This window comes from Rhinopithecus bieti, unplaced genomic scaffold, assembly GCF_001698545.2.
Source record: "Rhinopithecus bieti isolate Rb0 unplaced genomic scaffold, ASM169854v2 scaffold_3858, whole genome shotgun sequence".
NCBI lineage: Eukaryota > Metazoa > Chordata > Mammalia > Primates > Cercopithecidae > Rhinopithecus > Rhinopithecus bieti.
The window spans coordinates 877244-898952 of NW_016804227.1; the positions used below are offsets into that span (position 1 = coordinate 877244).

General features: G+C 37.8%; 1 protein-coding gene and 1 long non-coding RNA gene across 7 annotated transcripts in view; one reads left to right on the top strand and one right to left on the bottom strand.

The window, feature by feature from the left end:
* ST7 (suppression of tumorigenicity 7) overlaps positions 1–21709 on the top strand; it is a 282529-nt gene that overhangs the window by 109158 nt on the left and 151662 nt on the right. The gene's annotated exons all lie outside the window — the stretch shown is intronic.
* On the bottom strand, positions 7863–10492 carry LOC108526535 (uncharacterized). Its single transcript, XR_001884546.1, has 4 exons — positions 10453–10492; positions 9618–9729; positions 8240–8926; positions 7863–8149 (listed from the first exon to the last, which is right to left on the bottom strand). It is a non-coding gene; the product is annotated as an uncharacterized LOC108526535 (long non-coding RNA).

The following is a 21709-nucleotide window of genomic DNA, read 5'->3' on the forward strand; positions in this document are numbered from 1 at the left end:
AAAATTTATGGGACAATATACATGGGAAAAGTTTTTTTCTCTTACATTATCCTTCTTAACATATTGCAAATAAACATATATTCTTTTGCTTTTCTTTTAGTTAATGCTTTCTTAACTAAAAATTTAATAAGTATGTAATTATGAAAAAAATTTAATAAATATGATTATGAAAATTATTATGAAAAGTCAGAAAAACATTAATGAAGTATCAAGGTAATTAAAACTACTTCCCTATAGGTTTCTGTCAGGGGCTTCCAGCAGTGTCTCAAAAGATTTTGCTTTTTTCGCACTGTTTAATTAACTTGAGAGAAGTCCCAAGTGTACCCTTATTACAAACATCCTTCAGAAAAGTGGTGACTATAATGTGTACAGTGGTGTCTTCACCAGCAGCAGGACCAAAGTGTTGGGGTTTGCAGGTGAAATTTGACTGTAATTTATTTACTTCGGTCAAATTTTAATGCTATAATACAGATAATTTTGTCACCAACTTTACTAAAATATATCCTAAAATCAGTTCTCTTATTTGTTGCTTCATAAAGCTGTTTTATAGCAAATGTACACTGTTCTTCAGGTCTTCACATTCCCTGGTCTGGGCTTCTTTAAGGAAAAGCTTTCTCTTAAAATACTGTTTCCTTCCCAGAGATAAGTCTATAGGAGAGGATTCACCTGCAAAAATTTTAAGAGTTTCCCAGCAAGTGCGTGCCATGGAACAGGAGTTGATGGATCCCCACTGTGTTCTCTACAGGCCATGGTATATTGAAAAAGCTTAATTTATCCTCATTAAAACAAAACACACCTTGACCTTAAAGGGGGAAAAATGACTAATCTCATTGTGTATCTTGTTTTCCTTTGGGTGTATCTCTTAAACTGACTAACACTTATAAGCACACTGCCTGCAGCTCTTCAGTCACTTTCACATATATTAAGACAGTTAAGTAAGTCTTAGAGTAATCTTTGAGGAAAAGCTATTATTCTAATTATACTGATAAAGAACTGAGTCTCAGTGAGGAAGCATTTGCCAAGATTCTATAGCAAGTTGGGAATAAAACTAGAAATTTGAGGGCTTTTTGGTTCAAGTCTTTTTTTTTTTTTTGAAACGCAGTCTTGCTTTGTTGCCCAGGCTGCAATGCAGTTGCGCGACCTCCGCTCACTGCAAGCTCCGCCTCCCGGGTTCACGCCATTCTCCCGCCTCTGCCTTCAGGGTAGATGGGACTAAAGGCGGCCGCCACCACGCCCGGCTAATTTTTTTGTACTTTGAGTAGAGACGGGGTTTCACCTTGTTAGCCAGGATGGTCTCGATCTCCTGACCTCCTGATCCGCCTGCCTCGGCCTCTGAAAGTGCTGGGATTACAGACGTGAGCCACCGCGCCTGGCCTGAAGCCTTTTATGGTACACTTTATACCAATTCAGTCTTCCTTTTGTATTCTATCCAGTGCAGGCTGCATATATAGAGCAGAATAGGAAGGAATTCTGCCTCAAGTCCTTGTTTTTTTATTTCTGTGTATCTGTCAAGGTTGTTAGAATCTCTACCATAGCATAATCCAAGTCATCATTTTATTTCCTTTAGAGCACAGCAGTGGCCTTCTGACTGTACTACGCTCTTCACCTCTCAGCAGCCAGTCATCTTTTTGAAATGTAATTTAGATCATGCCATCCTTCTGTTCAAAAACCGTCTGTGACTTTCCATTGTACTTAGAAAAAAATCCAAAGTACTTATTTTGGTCTTCAAGACCCAGCACATTCTGGCTCCCGCTTCTCTCTCCCTCACTTGTTCAGTATCATCTGACCATGGTTCCTGAAATACCTTAAACTCTTCCTTGCCTCAGGAACTTTGCACTTAAACTTTCCTTTGTCTGCAGGTCTTCAAGTTCCTTAAATTCTTTGACTCCCTCCAACTAATCCTTCAGATTTCAGCCCAAATGTCATTTCCTGAAGAAATACCTTCTCCTACTTCCTAAACTAAGTCCTCCTAATTTATTCATGTTTTTTCTCTCTCCTGACATTTTTAATTTGCCTTTATACTCATTTAGTAATAACATTTAGCAAGTCCTTCCAGTGTGCCAATCACTTGCCTTTAAACCTTATTCGTAGATGAGGAAGTAAAATACTTTCTCAGATTCCTGCAAGTGTTGAGCCAGGATTTAAACCCAGATTTCCTCCACAAAACCGTAAACTCTCGGACATAGACCGTGTCTATGTATTGTTATAGCTCCAGTGCCTGGTACTTAGTTGGCCCTCAACAAATAGATATTGAACAAATGAACCTGTAGTAATGAATTTTTTTAAACAATAGCATTATTGAAATGTAATTCACATATAGTAATATCTGCCCTTTAAAAATGTTAGATTCAGCCAGGCGTGGTGGCCCACGCCTGTAATCCCAGCACCTTGGGAGGCTGAGGTGGGTGGATCACGAGGTCAGGGGTTACTGAGACCAGCCTGGCCAATATGGTGAAATCCCATCTCTACTAAAAAAAAGATACAAATATTAGCTGGGCGTGGTGGCGTATACCCGTAGACCCAGCTACTCAGGAGGCTGAGGCAGGAGAATTGCTTGAACTGGGAAGGCAGAGGTTGCAGTGAACCGGGATCATGCCACTGCACTCCAGCCTGTGCAACACAGTGAGACTGACTTCATCTCAAAAAAAAAAAAAAAGTAAGATTCAGTGGTTTTTAGTATGTTCACAGAGTTGTGCGACCATCATCACTATCTAATTTTAGAGTATTTTCATCACCCCAGAAAGAAACTCTATACCCATTAGCAGTTACTTTCCACTTCCTCCCACCATTCTCTGGAAACCACAATCTACTTTCTGTCTCTGTGGATTTGCTTAGTCTAGAAATTTTATATAAATGGAAGTATACAACATTTGGCATTTTGTGAATGGCTTCTTTAATTTAGCCTAATGTTTTCAAGGTTCATCCATTTTGTAACATGTATCAGTGCTCCATTGCTATTACTATTATTTTATTATATGGATATACCATATTTTATTTATCCATTCTTCACTTGGTGAACATTTGGGTTGTTTCTACTTTTTGGATTTATGAACAATACTTCTCTGAACATTTTTGTACAAGTTGTTGCATGGACATGTATTTTCAATCCTCATGAGTGTATACCTAGTAGCAGAATTGCTATATCATGTGATCACTCTATTACGTACATTTTGAAGAGCAGCCGAACTGTTTTCCAAAGTGGCACAATGACTAAGAAAACCAGAACTTGACAACATTTAAAGCTGTAAAAGCAGATTTTATTCAGGACTATTGCAGGAGGGTAAAAGAGACCCCAGTACAGAACTGAGCTCGGTTCTGAGTACAAGGAAAAGTAGGGGTTTTTATAGCTGGGAAGCAGGGTGGGTAGGTATGTGTCAGTGGGTTGAAAATTACTGAGAAGATAAAATAACCTAAAAGATTCTGGCTGAATGTGGGCCAGAGTGATTAGCTATCTCCTGGGGGATGGTTGGGGAATTTGGTCAGATTTTGAGGGTGACCAGAAGGGTGGGAGATTGTGGCTAAAGATTTTTGCAAAGATGGACACAAAGTTTAAAAGTTGAGATCTACTTGGGAAGAGGATTTTGAGGAGCCTGACTAAAGTTTGGTCAAAGACACATACATTCTTTGTCATACCCAAAACAGACAATTCAGCTACAGTGCTTTGTCTCAACTTTATTAGCAAGGATGCTTCCCTTAAATTCTCTTAAATTCTGCACAGTGACATTTCATTCTGCATCCAGTGGATATTTGTTGACATGGTGTTAGCTGAGCTGGGATATAGCCTGTGGAGAAATTTCATGAAGCTGGCAAAGCTCCTGTTATTTTCTATCTCATGCTTACGTATTAGTGTTTTGTTGGGTTTTCTTTTTCTTTTTCTTTTTTTTTTAGATCTACACAGAAAGATTTGGCAGGTCTGATAATTTAGGCCTCTGGAAACCTCAGTTATGCTATAAAGATTTTGAGGGTGATCATATGTTATTGTAGGGTTCACAGTTTAGGATACTTGGTCTTATTTGGTAAGTTACTATTTCTATTATAAATGCACATTTCAAAATAATGAATTATATATTTTCTTCTTTTTTTTTCTTTTTCACTGTTCTTTTATAAGAAGCATTTCATTTTTATGTCTTAGGGTAGGTAGTGACTCCAATCTAGCACTAAGTTGTTGTTGTTGTTTTTTTTTTTTTTTTTTTTTTTTTTTTTGAGACGGAGTCTCGCTCTGCTGCCCAGGCTGGAGTGCTGTGGCCGGATCTCAGCTCACTGCAAAGCTCCACCTCCTGGGTTCACGCCATTCTCCTGCCTCAGCCTCCCGAATAGCTGGGACTACAGGCGACCGCCACCTCGCCCGGCTAATTTTTTGTATTTTTTAGTAGAGACGGGGTTTCACCGTTGTTTTTATTACTGTTATATTATTCCACTTATCAAAGTACAGAGTAATTTGTTTACAAATGAACTAGCAATGGCTAAGAATGGTTTAAACTTTCTCACAAATTGTTTCATCCTACGTTTTTCTACTTTACCACCACCTATCTGCAGTAATGTTACACATCTTCAATTAATGCAAATTCAAAGTTATTTTTATAATGGAGCAGCACTCCTGAAAATAATTGGCTGTCTTGGGGAGTTGGGAATCCAGAGTTGTTCCTTACTCTATTAGAAAAATGAAAGCCTCCTTTTAGTGACTAAAACAGAGCTTCCTAACCTTCACCAAGGTTAACTGCATCCTTTTCTGTGCAGTGAGCAGCTAACGTGGTGTGCCAGCTCTGATTGTTTAGGCTTTTATCACAGGAAGTAGATTCAAATGATTGTAATTGCTTGGGTTACATTAATATTCATGGCACATGCCTCTTACCTTACATGGCACTCATTCTCTGTGTATTTAATTAATATGCCATTTTGCCTTTCATTTTGGCGCGGGGAGCCATGATTTTAGAGGGTGTGAAACAGCGAGCAGCTGGGGAAAGAATGAATACCCAGAACCCAGTGCCAGGATTAACATACTGATGCAGATATTCTGAGAAGGGATCTTTTGAGGCAGGTTAAAAGGAAATGCCAAGTGGAAGCAAAGCCGACCTTGCACTAGCACGTGATACTATTCAAGGAGGCGCTTGGCCTCACTCTGCTGCATTTTGCTCTTGGATTGCCAGCTGCTTCAAGCCAGCTGCTTCAGCACAGCTCAAATGAAGGAAATAATATTCACTATATATTGTGTATTTGAAAATCCGCTGATAATTTCAAAAGCTTAGAATGTTGACAGTAGCCTGTAGACAAAAATTTAAAACTTAATGATCAAAAAGGAAAATATATCCTTCCTCCCTTTGCAGAATTATTTTTAAAAGATTGTGGCTTGCCTGTTTGGACAATATTCAGAAGACAGGGGGAAAACATTTTTTACTTTTTATTATAATATGATTAGATATAATGGAATTTAGTAAGTACATTGCAACAATGAATTTAATTGGGCATACAGTATAACTATTTTAAGTTTTCTGGATGTAGATTTTGCAGAAAGAGGAAGTAAATACTGGAATTTAAATGCCATTTTCCAATGGACATTCCAAATAGGAGCTTGAGATGTAATTCATTTTTTCCCCTCTACTGTCAATTGTCCCCTTACATCATAAACTTGATGTCTAGCAAGAGACAATATCACTCCTTTTTGTGTTCTTTTGGTTGATTGTTAACTGGAAGATCCCCCTAACTTGTTACTTCCTGTGGAGACTTTGGGTGATAACCAAGAAACAAGTACTTAAGAGCTTTAGTAATTGATATGAACCCACCAGGTGCCTGTAGAAGCACAGTTTGGTTTATGGGTTACCAGAGTGCCCCTGTTGAGCTTTGCCCCAGGTCCTACTGTGTATTTTAGGCTCTTCACTTCATTTTGGTACTTCTCAAAAGCCCTAGAGACAGAGATGGGAATGGATGCCCTTGGCAGCTGGACCACAGGCAAAAGCAGCTCACTGCTGAAACACTATACCCTTGAAGTCCTTTTATTTATTTATTTATTTATTTATTTATTTATTTATTTATTTGAGACGGAGTCTCGCTCTATCGCCCAGGCTGGAGTGCGGTGGCCGGATCTCAGCTCACTGCAAGCTCTGCCTCCCGGGTTTACGCCATTCTCCTGCCTCAGCCTCCCGAGTAGCTGGGACTATAGGCGCCCGCCACCTCGCCCGGCTAGTTTTTTGTATTTTTTAGTAGAGACGGGGTTTCACGGTGTTAGCCAGGATGGTCTCGATCTCCTGACCTCGTGATCCACCCGTCTCAGCCTCTCAAAGTGCTGGGATTACAGGCTTGAGCCACCGCGCCCGGCGAAGTCCTTTTAAATTAGGTTAATTTTGCACTTTACCCTGCAATATATTCATGATTACTTTAATATAATACAGTTAATTTTCTAATCACCAAATGAAATTGATGCTCTAGGAAGGCATGGCATGTTTAAATTGGGGCTTCTTGATGTTTTATGTACCTGCACTGGAGAATTGTGGACTTAGCGTGGCTGTAGGGGAAATTCTTTTAGTCCTTTCTTTGAAATGGACCTGATAGATACAAATAACTTTCAGGACATTTGGTGATAGAATTTGGTTAATTAGCAGCTTGTTTCAGCTTTCAACTCTGAGTGTTGTGAAAAGAGGCCAGACTTAAAGTTCAGTGAGTTCAAGACCTGGTTCATTATTAATTTGTGATGTTGTACAAATCATTAACATCTTCAGGCCTGTTTCTCATCTGTACAATGAGGTGATGAACCATAAAATATAAAGCACCATTTTCTAAATTATGTTTTGTGAATGATTATTTGCAAAAGGTATTCTAAGGGTGGTTGTCAGGAGGAGAGGGAAATAGGAGGAGAGGGAAATGGAGAGTTGTGATTTAAAGGGTATAAAGTTTCAGTTTTGCAAGATGAGAAAGTTCTGGAGATTGGTTGCACAACGATGTGAGCATATTTAGCAGTAGTAAATTGTACACTTAAAAATGATTAAGATGGTAAATTTTATGTTATGTGCATTTTACGTGCATTTCAAAACCATTTTAAAAACTATATTCTAAAAGCTCCATCTTTAAATAAATATTAATTTGTATTACACCCTCCTGCTGGAGAATGACATTGCATTCAACATATCCAAATGTCTTAGACATCCTGGACTTAAAAAAAAACAAACAACTTTTAAACTTTAATCCAGTATTTCTCAAATTCCTTCTCCCAATTAATTTAACATCTCTTAATGTTCTATGGAACTTACACTTGAAGGAGTCCCATTTGGGAAAAAGTTATCTGGGGTCTTTCCAGTTCAAACATGTTTTTATTCTTCAAAGACACCGTATGGGCTATGCCAAAGTAAGATATTTGATAAAGATTAATTCAGGCCTTCCCAACCTTTTCCATTATCATGGCACGTATAGAAAGTAATATTTGCATGGCACACTGGGGTAAACCGAGAAGGTGGCTTAGGGCTGAGGAGCACGGTAACTCAGTTACACCCTTGGATAAAGATCTGTAACCAGGTGTTTAAAAAGTTATCACTGAGGAAGCTGCGTGACATAGCTTGTTCTCCAGATGTCATTAGTTAGCATGTTTGGTCTGTCAGAGAAGCATTAGAGGCAGATCATACAAAAGTCTATGCTATTTGGTTTGCCTTGGCAGCAATTTATTTTCCACTTTAGAGGAACCAGAAACTCTTCTGATTACATATGGCTGTGGATATTACTGGTCATTAGACCTAACTGGCAATCCCTCGTGGTATGAGAGTGAGGGATGAGAGGTTTCCAGGAGGATAATACTCTTCCACAGTCTATTTAATATACTCAAGTGATGAATTCAGCAGCCTCCTATTTTTAAAGCGAGAGCATATATCCTAATATCGTAAGCAGAATAATTCTCATTTAATGGGGGAAATTTTTTTCAACTTCACATTTTTTAGAGGAACAAGTATTTGGTGTAGTAATAGGTATTGGATGTGGGGAGAAAAGGATGTTTATATTAATACATTCTTAAAAGAAATATAGCATAGATCAGTGAGTGAGATCAACATTTTTTATGGTTCAGGCCTTTTTCTGAAGTCATATTCAGCCCTTTCTCTCCACTCTATTCCTCAGTTAGTATCATTCTATAGTGTCACATCTTCTGAATGGCTTACTTAAAGATTCTAGACTGATGGAAAAACAAACAGACAAACAAGAAATTGATTAGATTTGACAATGGCCTACATCATTGTTCAGTTAGTATTTTTATTCAGCTCACCTAGAAACTAAGCAGTCATGATCCACTTAGTAACAGATGTTTTGATTTCAGACATGCCAGGTCTTCCCCAGATTATCTTTTGTACTTACTGTCATTTTTCCCTTAAAACAACTTTTTTTGGTCTTAGTCTTTACTGTCTTCTCTGAGAATCCTATTAGAGTTTAAGATTTAAAACCAGATGTAGAACTACATCCTTGCTTAGTGTCAGGGAGCCACTGTGAAATCCCATTGACAACCTACTCTGGGCTTTAGAGCCAGAAGTTTAATTACCACCTATTGAGCAAGTTTGATTTGTCACTTCTTGGGTTCTGGCCAGGCAGAGCTAATTCCTCCTAGCAGAGCAAGACTGGTGGGCAGAAGCCAGAATTGAGAAAGTGATGCAGTCACTTCAGCTTGTCCAGCTTCAGGCGTGGATGAAGGGAGTTAAGTGTGCCAGATTAAGTCCAAAGTGGCACACAAGCATGAGGGGCAATAGGGGCACCTGGTAAACCACAGCAAGAGGGAGTCTGCAACAAAGAAAGGGGGAGCGTGGTGACCAGCAAGGAGCAAGGGCTTGCAATTTTCAGAAGTCCAGGCAAGCTGTGCTGGCACCAGACAGGAAACATTGAGGCTGGGCTTCAGTCAGAGGCTGGCTTCAGCCTTTGAAGAAGACTGACAGGGGATATTAAGCAGTTACTGGAATGAGACCTGTAAAAAAGGCAGAAGAAAATCAGTAATAACAACTGAATAATAACAACTGAAGAAATCAGTAGACTATTTAACCACATCCGTAGGCCTCTACACAATCTAATACTGTGGAGTATTAAATGAATGAGATAGATTTAGAAATAAAAAACCATCCATGGTATATTAAGGAAAATTCAAATCATAGTATATTACATAATATGTTAGTGAAAGGAACTTTGGGACATGGTAATGTAGAACTCTGTTCAAATGAATGATACAAACACTTTAGGCATACTTTATAGGGACAGATATACTTTGTTTGCCTTTTGTTTTCATCCATATATCCTGAGGAAGGTCCACAATTATTGAATAATAACTGCCTAAAGTGGCAAAATGTCTCTGGTACTCCTGAAAAGAGGCAGCTTATTGTGGAGGGGGCATTGTGAGTGGTTAGGGGCACAAACTTTGGATCCCAACTACCCGGGTTTAAATCTTGTTTCTACTATGGACTACTCGTATGATTCTGAGTAAGTCCTTAACTTCTCTATACCTGTTACCCCATCTGTAAAAGGGGGACAGTAGTAGTACATACCTCAGAGGGTAGTTACGAGAATTGAGTAATAATAATATTTTTAAAATCTGTGGAAAAGTATCTGGCCTATAATTAGCCCTATAAATGTTTGTTAAGCAAATACACAAATAAAATACGTACTTTCCCAGCTTCCAGGAATCAGGAACTAACCTTAGACTTTGCATCTCATGTGGATATTGTTCTCATGGAACATTATCCACATGATACATTTCTTAAAGTATTGTTTTAAGCACTGTGGAAAAAATGATAGTTAAAATTGTTAGCAGATCATGGAATTGGATTTTTGACCTCAATCCTTTTGAAATTAAGAAAAAAATTACACTAGTTACTTTAAACTGGCTATTCTGTATGTTTGTACTCCAGCGATATAGAAAGTAGATATTGTTATATGATTTCCTAGATACAATTAATCTAGGCCGGGCATGGTGGCTCACACTTGTATTCCCAGCACTTTGGGAGGCCAAGGCGGGTGGATCACTTGAGGCCAGGAGTTCGAGATTGGCCAACATGGTGAAACCCTGTCTCTACTAAAAATACAAAAATTATCCAGATGTGATGGCTACTTGGTTGGGAGGTTGGGGCAGGAGAATCGCTTGAACCCAGGAGGCGGAGGTTGTGGTGAACTGAGATTGTGCCACTGCACTCCAGCCTGGGCAATAGAGTGAGACCCTGTCTCAAAAACAAGCTACTATCTTGTTTAGATAGCAGATCTTGTCCCCCTCATAGAGTGCTTTGGCAGTTAGGAAAAGTAAATCACACCGAAACTATTTATGGTGACCCCCCTCACCTCACACACTATGAGCTAGTTAGACAGAAGATAATGCAATTTACAAATATCTGTGGGTGGCCAGGCCTGATTAGTACATGTAAAAGAAAAGTCATTAGATACACTGTGACTTCAAATAATGAGGCAGGGTAATAGGATTTGTTTTAATAAGATTTTGAGAGATTAAACCTCCTAAATCTTTGTAATTCTGTCAGGTAAAGTTAAGGAAACCAGCACTCCACAACATAAACAATGGTGTTCTATTTAGAACCCCTGCAAAATTAGATGTGATTGACTTCTCCTAAGACATTGAGCTGTAGTTAGTTGACATGTTTGTTTGCTAGTAAGTAGTGGTGCTATGGTGAATAATGCCCTTTTGTATTTGTACTCTTTTTGGTACAGATATATAGTACAAAAATATACTCATAGAATAATTTCAAATTAATTAGTATTGCAGCTGAACTATGTGATGCTATCACAATTTGGGTTAGTGGATGAATTCAGTAATTTTGGGCGCCATTCATCCTTTCTAGCTTAAATCCAATAACTAAATATTTAAAAACTTGCTTTTGTTGATAAAGGTGATACCAATGGTATGCTAATATGGTGAGGATAATTTCTATCCCTTCCCAAGGATTTTTGTGAGGAATAAAGATGAAAATAATTACTCTAAAACATACTGCAAAAAATCTATTAAAATATATCCTATTCATGAAAATTTATATTAATGACCAGTATCCTTAATGTTACTTAAGTTCATAAGCACTCATAGTTCAAAGGTTTATTTTTTTCTTATTTTGAATATATATTATAACCACTGAACTCAACATAGTGACAATTTTTACTTTGTTTCATGGTAGAAGTTGTATCTAAAGAAATAAAGGAGTGGAGGTAGGTAGAGAAGGATTAGAATGGGAGGTAGAGCTATACGTTTCTTTGCTCCCAAATTAAGATATTTGGACTAATTGTAAGATTAAGAAGTTCAGCCTCTCAGCACAGCCCATTGTTTCCCTGCCATCTACTCCTCTGGATGTCGAGGAGTAAGGGAAGGAAAGATGTGTTTCTTTGCTCTCCTCATTGTACTTTTTCCTGCTCCCAGGCCTGTTCGTGTGAGGCCTGAACCAGTGTGAAAAAAGACAGCCGGAGAACATACATCCTCTCATCTCCCTGCCTTTAGAGTTTTCTAGAACAGTTGCTTCATAAATTGCAGGGGATTCCCATAACTCAGTAATTTATCCTGATCTTCCTTAAAAATGAGAGAATTTCAAGATACCTTATTTTGAAACCAATTGCCCCATAGGCTGTTCTTTTGATAGACATAGAAATTGACCCTTCTGGCATTAAAAATGTTGAAACATATTTGATTTCTCTGAGTTCCTTCCTCAGGAAACAACCTTTAGGCCTCTCACAAAAAGTATCAAAGAACTGAAACCACATCACTGCACCATATGCCAAGAGATCCCCTCATTCACCATGTTTGCTTCTTTGCCCCTCTCAACTTCCTGGTTTTTTACACATTGTTACGTTGCTTACCTGCTATATAAACCGCTGATTTTAGTCGGTCAGGGAGATGGATTTGAGAGTGAGCTCCCATCTCCTGAGCTACAGCACCTGATGAAAGCCTTGTTCCTTGGCAATACTTGCCACGTTAGTGATTGACTTTCTGTGTGGCGCGCAGCAGGACCTAGACCAAACCTCTGGTGTTTCAGTAACAATTTAAAAAATAGATTATGGATTATAAAACAAAGGTACAGAAAGTATCTTGATAAATCTTTGGTGAAACTGAAAGTAGATTTTTCATTTCCAGATTATCAATTTGGGATTTAGCTAATCAGGATACCTTAAATTTACAAATTAGTCAATCCATATGTGTATGTATACACATACACCCAAAGCTTCTTAGTATTTCTCACTACTGAGGCAGGATATTTCCTTGATGCCTTCCTGGGACTTGGGACAGGGATGCCTTGTTTGCTCAGCCCGCTGCTTTCAACTCCTCATGGGAGGGAGTGTGCAAGCAAATGAGGCAGGAACTGAAGTGCACAAGTGCTGGAGTCTGCTGGCCACTTGGGCACCAGCAGGATCAAACTCCACTCAGACCCACTGCGTTCCACCCCTTGTGGGAGGTGAGTGGGTACAGGAGCTGGAGCGAGCACTTTTGGGCACTGGCAGGAGCGAACTCTGTGCAGGCCCTGCGGCAGCATCCAGGCAGGGTCCCTGCGGCAGCATCCAGGCAGGGTCCCTGCGGCAGCATCCAGGCAGCGTCCCTGCGGCAGCATCCAGGCAGCGTCCCTGCGGCAGCATCCAGGCAGCGTCCCTGCGACTCCTGAAGCCCCAGGAGGCATTTTACAGAGCCCTTTTAGCTCTGCCGTCCATGGATGGCTTGAGTGTTAACAGCTCAGAGGGCCCTCCACCCTTTCACGTGAGGTGGCTGTTCTCTGCCAGTGAGGGCAAAGGGCCAGGGTATCAGCCTTTTGTATCTGCACTCATGGCTCCTGAGTTCTTGCCTGGCGTCCAAGAGAAACAAGGTTACATGAACAAATTGGATGGTAAATGTGGGAAATTTTTCTTGAGGATGAAAGTGGCTCTCAGTGGAAAGGAGAGCTGAAAAGGGGACACGGGAGTAGGTAATCTTCTCCTGGAGTCTGGCTCTCTCCAGTCGGATTCTTTTCCAAAGTTACGTCCTCAAGCTGTGTCTCTGAAGTCAAGCCACTTCTCTCCGATGTCCAGCTGTGGTCTCTGCTGTCCAGCTGCTTCTCCTCTCTCTGCTGGCTGAGACGGGAGTTTTTATAGGCACAGGATGCAGGGTGGGGCAGACCATGGGCAGTTTAGGAAAAGGGAACATTTGAGTGGGAAAACAGGGATATAAGTTCTAACTTTGGGCCATGGTTTCAGGTTTTTCAGCTTGAGGGTGGGGCTTTGCCATGGACCTGCCCTTTTCTGCCTAGAATTTCTCTGCTTCCTGTCTCCATCATCAGGAATTCCTAGTGATTTATACATATTGTCTTATTATTTTCTATAACATCACTTAGAGGAAGGTAGAAGTATAACATGTAAGTCTATGACAGGGTATGGCTAGCATACAAATTTATTGAAGATCCTAAAGGACTGTCCTCAAACCAGAGAAAGAGTGACATTTAGGAATCCAGTAACTGCTTTTATGCTACTGAAGACATTGTGTTAAATAGGTGTTATAATGCAAGCCATAATAGCGCCAGATGAGAATTTCATTAAATTTAACCATTTAGAATGGATAATATGTTGTAGTAGTAATAATAGTTATTATAGGCAGCATGTGGGTTTGCCTCATTTTAAGCAAACCTGAAAAAAATGCATATATTATCAAATTTTTGGATTTTTGCCAGTGTAATCAGTGTGGGTTTGAGTTCTGTTGTGAAAGAGGTATTGATTTCTTTCTTTTTCTTTTTTCTTTCTTTCTTTTTTTTTTTTTTTTTTTTGAGACAGGGTCTTGCTCTGTCACCCAGGCTGGAATGTGATATTGATTTCTAAGAACTCTATTTATTAGTGAGATTAGCCCTTTGTGATATGAGTTGCAAAAGTTTTTGGATTCCTCACTTAAATGCTATGCTAGAGTAGTCATTAGAGATTTGTCATTTGTCTTAGAGGTGAAAAGAGCCTTGTAGTCCAAATCTCTCAATCTATAGATAAGAAAAATTGACCCAGAGACATTAAGCTGTTAGCCCAAGAGAGAGCAAATCTGATCCCTAAATCTTTTCTAGGAAACAAGGTTCCATGTGGCTACAAGGGACTGAAGGACAGAGGGAAGAACTCATAGTTGCAGCCATGTTCATGTAGTAGTTTTATACAACTGGCATCGAATCCAAAGCATAGCTTGTAACTCCTTGATGTTGAGAAGGTACAGCTGGGCATTTTAACAGTTTAACAGTAGAATAGAAAAGTAAAGATTTCAAAAACCAGAATTATGTTTTTACAACCTTAGTTTTAGGAGCATTGCTGATTAGTTGCTAATTAATCCATCTCTCTGGTGAAAGATTAGTAGCATTATTGGGTTATATTATAACCCAATAAGCATTGTGAATCCAAGTTAACATGTTACTTTCATTCTTTCTAATGTAATTATTATGCTATTATCAATTTGTTACCATGCAGTAATCATGCAGTTTTAAGTAACTGCTTAAAACCCAGAGTGAGGCATAGAAATTTATGTCCAGTTGGACAGAGCTGAATGTCAGCTACATGGTAGCAAGATAGATGCTTTGCATCAGGGTCATTTGTACTGTTACAAAGCTTGAAAAATAATAGAACAAAAAGAGTCATGGTTGTATGGATGTCTTTATGGGTGATAAACTTTGAATTAGCATATGTAGGACATTCTAGTACAATTAATAACTACTCTGTTAGTTAATTGGTTGGGGTGAATTCTCTTTTAGTGTTTCGTTTACCTTATAATTAGCTGTAACTCAGCAATTAAGTCACGACACCAGCCCACTGTGACACTGAAGGATGGAGGATAGTGCTTGGGTGGGGGAGCATAGTGCTTGGATGCATTCTGCTCATCTTAAATCAGACTTGTTGGCTTCCTAAGTGCCTCTCATTGTCTTTTAGGTTCTTGAATAAGTCTACGTGTTATTCATATATAGTCATAAATGCACTGAAACAAATGTCGTCCGCCCCATGAATCTGCAGGTTCCACACCTGCGGATTCAGTCAATGGCGTATTGAAAATAATATTCTGAAAAAAATGCATAGTTGTGTCTGTACTAAACATGTACAGCATTTGTTTTTTACTCATTATTCCCTAAACAATACAATAAAACAACTATTTATGTAGCATTTATATTGTCTTAGGTATTATAAGTAATCTAGATATGGTTTAAAGTATACAAGAGGATGTGCATAAGTTATATGCAAACACTATGACATTTTATGTAACGGACTTGAGCATCCTCTGCTTTTGGGGTCCACAGGGTGAGGGGATTCCTAGAACCAGTCCTCCATGGGCACAGAGGGACAACTATAATTTCATACAGGATTTTGTGATTGTAGTAAACAATAAAAATGGTTTCATGTTCATGTACCGTCTTTCTAAAACTAGAATTTAGATTACATATACATGTATAAATACTTTTCCTCATTGGTTCTTTTAGAAAAACTTTTTAAGATAGGATGATTTTGTTCTTGATGTTGTTGTTGCTATTATTCTGTCAACTTATTCTTAAATATCTTGTTTTAACTAAAGTAAAACTGAATTAAAAAAAAAATTCACCTAAATTCCTGCTTTAGAAAAAACAGCCTGTATTGGTTGTTTTAAAGCTATATATGCTTTTATTTGTTACCAAAATAAAACAAGTGCGTTTAAAATATTTAAGACTAGAGGGAATGGAAAAAGTGTGTAAAATAAAAGTTCCATGTAATTCTATCCTCCAAAGATAACTACTTAATGGATTCTAGTTTTATGTCATGCTTTAGAAACCTTTTCTCCTGCTGATTAAAATACACCACTAGCACATATAGTAGAACATTTCAAGTCTGTAGTGAAGAAAAAAAATCACTCATAATTCTACCATTCAGAGGTGAGCACTACTGGAATGTTTGTCCTTCTATTTTTCAGTGATATATGTGTTACAGAAACTGTACTTATGTTTATGTACCTATACAGATAGCTAATGTATCATCTATACACTTTAAACAAAAGATGTCAAACTACACACACTTATATAATTTGCTTTTTAAACTAAAATGGAGTGATCGTGTTCCCGTCATTTGTAACTTGATTTTTAATGGCTGCATACAATTATATCATATAGAGATTTAATATTTAACCATTTTTCTTGTTGTATATTTAGTTTTTTGTTTTTTTTTTTTTTTGCTTTTGCAAATAATATATTTATAGATATATTTTTGCTGAATATCCTTGAAGATAAATACTTGTACATACCTATTATTATCTCCTTAGGTTAAATTCCCACGTGTAGTGATTTTTAAAGAACGACAAAAATATGCTCAATTCACATGTACGAACTTATGGGATTGATGAGTGGATGAGCAAGATCCCATCAGATTTTTAGAATGACTTTAGCAAGTAAATTTGAAGATTCCAAATTTCAGGCTTTTAATATAAATAGATAATCTTCTAGCCTTAAACATTCTGCATGTAGGTACTTAAATATTTTGGCAGAGTATGTATTAATAATCACCACATTTGTGCAGAGGAAGCCTGTTGTGCATATTTTAATACCACCTTTATTTATGTCACTGAGTTTTCTATCCATTCATTGTTTGGAACTGTGTATATCACACCAAAATCCAAATCCAAAGTGAAAAACATAGTCAAACACAGGTGTTGTGGGATACACAGAAACAAGCAAAACTAGATTTTCTTGGAGAAAAGGATATGATGACTTCCCAGGATGCTTTAAATTTCTTTCTTGTTTTGGCTGACCTCACTCTAGGAAGAGAAAATAAATTATATTGGTTATTTTATTTCCAAATAAAAGCAAAAGAATTATAACTTATAAAATAACTTAAAATGTAAATAAAAAATATAAAATAATATGACTTAAAATATAAAAGGGTATTACCTCAAATGTTGATTAAAACAATAGTTAGATGACTAGAATAAAATTTTGACTTTAAAATGTAGAAACTATAATAGCTACTGTTTAGTGAGCTCATAGTAGGTACCTAACATGACCCCAAGAGCTTCTTTTCATTCTTACTAATCTTTATTAAGGCCAGGATAATAATATATGCATGGCAGGTCTGAATGCTTCAATTTTAAATGCTTCTCCAATTATTCATCTTTTTGATGTTTTAGATCCAGGAAACCTTTGAATGCCTCCCCACAATTTATTAAATTTTTTCAATGTGGTAATCATTTTCTTTACAATTTTTATAGAAATTATTTTAAGTGTGATTTGGCATGACCTGTAGCAGAAATTTTAATCATTTCATTAATCTTTTTACTACCATTGTTTGTCTGAGACATAATGATTTTCTGACTTCAGTGACACCTGGAATGAAACCAGTACTCTATGGTTTCAAGTAGTTTTTGTCTAAATGATTTTATTTTAGAATTTATGTTTTGCCAGAGTGAAATGAGCAATTCAGATGTAATAGGGAGTGACTGTACAGTAATGAGTTTTGTTTCTAGCTAGCTATTTTTATCCAAGGAATTGGTATTCTCTAAAATGACAATTGTAAAAAATGACTAAAATTATTTTGAAGCATTTTATTTAGACTTGATATACCAGGGTTCCACTAGAGAAACAGAATCAGTAGGCTATGCACACATACACTGAGACAGAGAGAGAGAGAGAGAGAGAGAGAGAGAGAGAGAGAGAGAGAGAGAGAGAGGAGAGAGAGAGAGAAAGAAAGAAAAGCAACGAGCTGGCTTCCAGGATTTTGGGGGCTGGCTAGCCAAGTCTGAAATGGGTAGGGCGGGTCATTAATCAGGCAGGGCAGGCTGGAACTCTTGTGTCTAAGCTGAAGCGGCTGTCTGCAGGTCAAATTTCTTTATCAGAGAAGCCTCAGCTCTGCTATTAAGGCCTTCGAATGGATCGAACCAGGCCCACCCAGATTATCTAGGATAATCTTTACTTAAAGTCAATGGATTGTGTATTTTAATCACATCTACCAAATACCTTCCCAGCAATACTTAGTGTTTGATTTAATAGCTAGGGGCTGTAGTCTACCCATGTTGATACACAAAATCTCACCATCACTCTTGATATCTGAACTAGTTGAATGCTCATATAGAAACACCCACTTCATTAATAGGTAGTCATAATTTATCCATGAGAAAAACCATGTATTGTCTATGACTGCTTTCATGCTACAACAGCTGACTACTTAATGCTGGTACTAGTTTGGGCTATACACAGTTTGCACGTTACTAAAAGTAAAAATCTACCTTAGAAATACTAATATTTACCAGAGTTGAGAATATTGAAAAGAAGGTATGCTAGGCTACATTTAGGACTTTTATAAAGGTTTGAGGAATGGCAGCATCACTGGGACACTGATGACTTCCCAAATGATGTAATGGGGCAAACAGTCATTTAAAGCTTTGCTTCTTAAGCCGGGCTCATAACTCCCCTTAAATATATTCTTATTTTATTCAGCCATTAGTAGAAAATACCAGAGAAGCATTGCTTTTATTTAAGGTAAACCAGGGGTCAGCAAACTGTTTTCTGTAAAGAGCCAGTTAGTAAATATTTTCAGCTTTGCAGGCTGCACAGTTTGTTACACTATTTAACTCAGTTGTTGTAGCATGAAAGCAGTCATAGACAATACATGAACTAACAAGCATGGCTGTGTTTATAAAATGTATTTACTAACACAGGCAGTGGGCTGGATTTTGCCTGCCGGCTGCATTTTCCTATCCCTGATGTAGACAGGTCTGGTGTATTGGTTTAATAGTCACTCTGCTTGTAATACCATACATATCTAGTGACAGGATGTATTTCAGCACGGTTTAGGAACTGGTCAACTATTGAACACCTTCCATTTTTCTGCTATTTTATTTTATTTCATTTTATTTTATGTTGAGGTGGAGTTTCAGTCTTGTCACTCAGGCTGTAGTGCAATGGCACGATCTTGGCTCACTGTAGCCTCCACCTCCCAGTTTCAGGCGATTCTCTTGCTTCAGCTTCTGCAGTAGCAAGGATTACAGGCACCCACAACCACACCTGGCTAATTTACACACACACACATATATATATATTTATTTTATTTTATTTTGAGACAGAGTTTCGCTCTTGTCACCCAGGCTGAAGTGCAGTGTCACAGTGTTGGCTCACTGCAACCTCTGCCTCTCTGGTTCAAGTGATTCTCCTGCCTCAGCTTCCCGAGTAGCTGAGATTACAGGAGCCTGCCACCATGCCCGGCTAATTTTTTGTATTTTTAGTAGGGACGAGGTTTCACCATGTTGGCCAGGCTGGTCTCAAAACTCCAGACCTCTGGTAATCCACCTGCCTCAGCCTCCTAAAGTGCTGGGATTACAGCTGTGAGCCACTGCACCTGGCCACATTTCTCTGCTATTTTAATAAGAACATGGAATAGAATAAGTACAGGAATGGGGTTGTGTTCAATCTATCAGGGGATTAAAGCTATTATTTATAAAATTATTAGCACACAATATAGAGTTATATATTTTTATATGTGATTGTGTAACATATGACTTGTCTGTTAAATATGTGTAATGAAGCATATTCTCTCAATTCTCAAGAAAGAAAAAAAAAAAAAAGTAAGCATTCATGTTTGTTTTGTGGCTCAGCACAGAAGCTAGGCCAGGTGCAGAGATTTCCTTGTGAGCATATGGAGGCAGCACCGTAAGGCAAGCTGGTGGTTGCCAACTTCCTGGCTTTGGTTCCGTCTCCCATCTTCTCCTTATTAACAAGTGACAATAATCAGAGAAAAAGGAAGCTGAAGAATTATTTGAGCATATATGTAGATGACATAGGCATTTGATAGAATATCATAGACATCCAAATACTTGAGTTTGAGATTCTGAATTTGGTAGCAAAAATGCTACTTTTTACTCTAACACTCTGTAGTCAATTATAGTTCAGGCACAGGCTAAGAAATCAGCAGATTTTCCAATTCTTAGAAAATGACCTAGGGAATAGCACTTACCATCTTTAGGTATTAGTTTCTTCATCTGTTTTAGTAATGCCTTGTGTCAGTGATCTTTAAGCTGGAGCAGATCAATTCCCTTGTATTAGAAAGATGACTCAGGTGGCAGTGTAGAGTTTGGGCTAGATTGAGTGCTGAGAGATGGCATCTAGGAGACAGGTTGGGGGGATATGATCATCCAGGTAAGAGAAAGGAAGATTGGACCACTGAGGTCAGCACAGATGGAAAGAAATGAACCTACTGGAAACACCTGTGAACACATGCTTGGGTACATGCTTTATGTGAACCCAGGGTGAGTAATGCTGTCGGATCCTTCCAGTGTAAGAAGCCCGTAGAACAATGGTTGGGAACTCAGGCTTCAGCACTGGTTGTACCTGAATTCATATCCTGGGTCTGCCACTGTCTATCTGCGTGACTTTGGACAAGTGACTTAAGTGATTTAATCTTCACTTTCTTATCTCTAGACACAGGCAGGATAATAACACAAAATTGTGAAAATTTACTAAGACACAATGTAAAACATTTAGCCCATTGCCGGTTGTTTTATGAAGATTCTATGAGTGTTTGCTACTATTATTATTATTATTATTATTATTATTATTATTTGTGGGAGGAAGTAAAGTTCAAGTACCAATAATAATTTTCAACCATTACAAATTGTGATTATATGAAAGTTTTAAAAATTTCTCAGGAACCAGGGAGCATTCTATTTTTTATTCTAATCTGAGAATAAAATTATATTTTATGTTTTTACTTTTCTCAAAAGTGGTAGGAGCAAATCGATTTTAGGTTGTCATTTTTTCTGTTTCCAGGTTTTTAGAACAGTAGATAACTGTTCTCTGTAATTTGGTATCTCTATCTGTGTAATGCTTAAGTCAGTCCTGGTGGTTGGTCCTAAGAAAAGGAAAATAAGAGGCAAATACATATTGATTCTGTACAAAAAAAAGAAGAAGGGAAGGGGGAAAAACATCAAAAGTCACTAGTGCTCTGTGACAGAAGGGAAAAAGGTTATGTTTCATACTACACTGAGGTAGACTTTATGTTAAAAACATACTCTCACCAATACACTGCAAGTCGAATTTTTTTTGAAAATTTCTTTTCATCAGCTAAGTTCTTATTTTATTTTCTCTGCAGCTGTTGGTCTGTCTCATGTTACATTCCCATCATTTCTGTATCTGGTTTTGCCTGTGATGAAGCTGAAAAATGTCTCATTTTAATGGTTTCTGTGTTTTGTGTCTGTCTGTTTTCCAGTTTTGAGACATTTAAACCAGTAGTCATGTCATCTCATGTAATGACATGTCTCTCTGCTTATTCTCCCTTCTGTTAGCAAACAGTATTTATGGTTAGTGTCTGTGTGTATGTGTGCGATGACTATTTGCTATGCAGTTGCCTAGAGCACTGTGAAACTCCACATATTCAATGGAGTGGTTTCTTTTTGTTTTTCTGCATGCTATCAAGTACTCTCAAAGTGTTCCTTCTGCTTTTTGCATCAAAGATAGCTGGAGGATAGAAAGGGACATTCTAGTAAATTCTGCTTTCTAGCAAATTGTATATAGAGGTTTTTCTTCCAGTAATGTTTTCCTCCGATTTTTATGTAGAAAGCGTTTTGTTAAAATTCTGGAAATTAAACTCAGAAAGGAAATTAAAAGAAAAGGGAAAAAATGCATCAATTATGACAGATAAGAGGTTAACGTACTTACTAAGAGCTTTTATAAATTAGTGACATTCCAGTAGAAAAAAAGGCAAACAACACGAACCAGTAATTAAATTAAATTTAAAAAATTAATTAAAGCATTAAAACTAGAGAAAATAGAATTTTAAGCTAGCT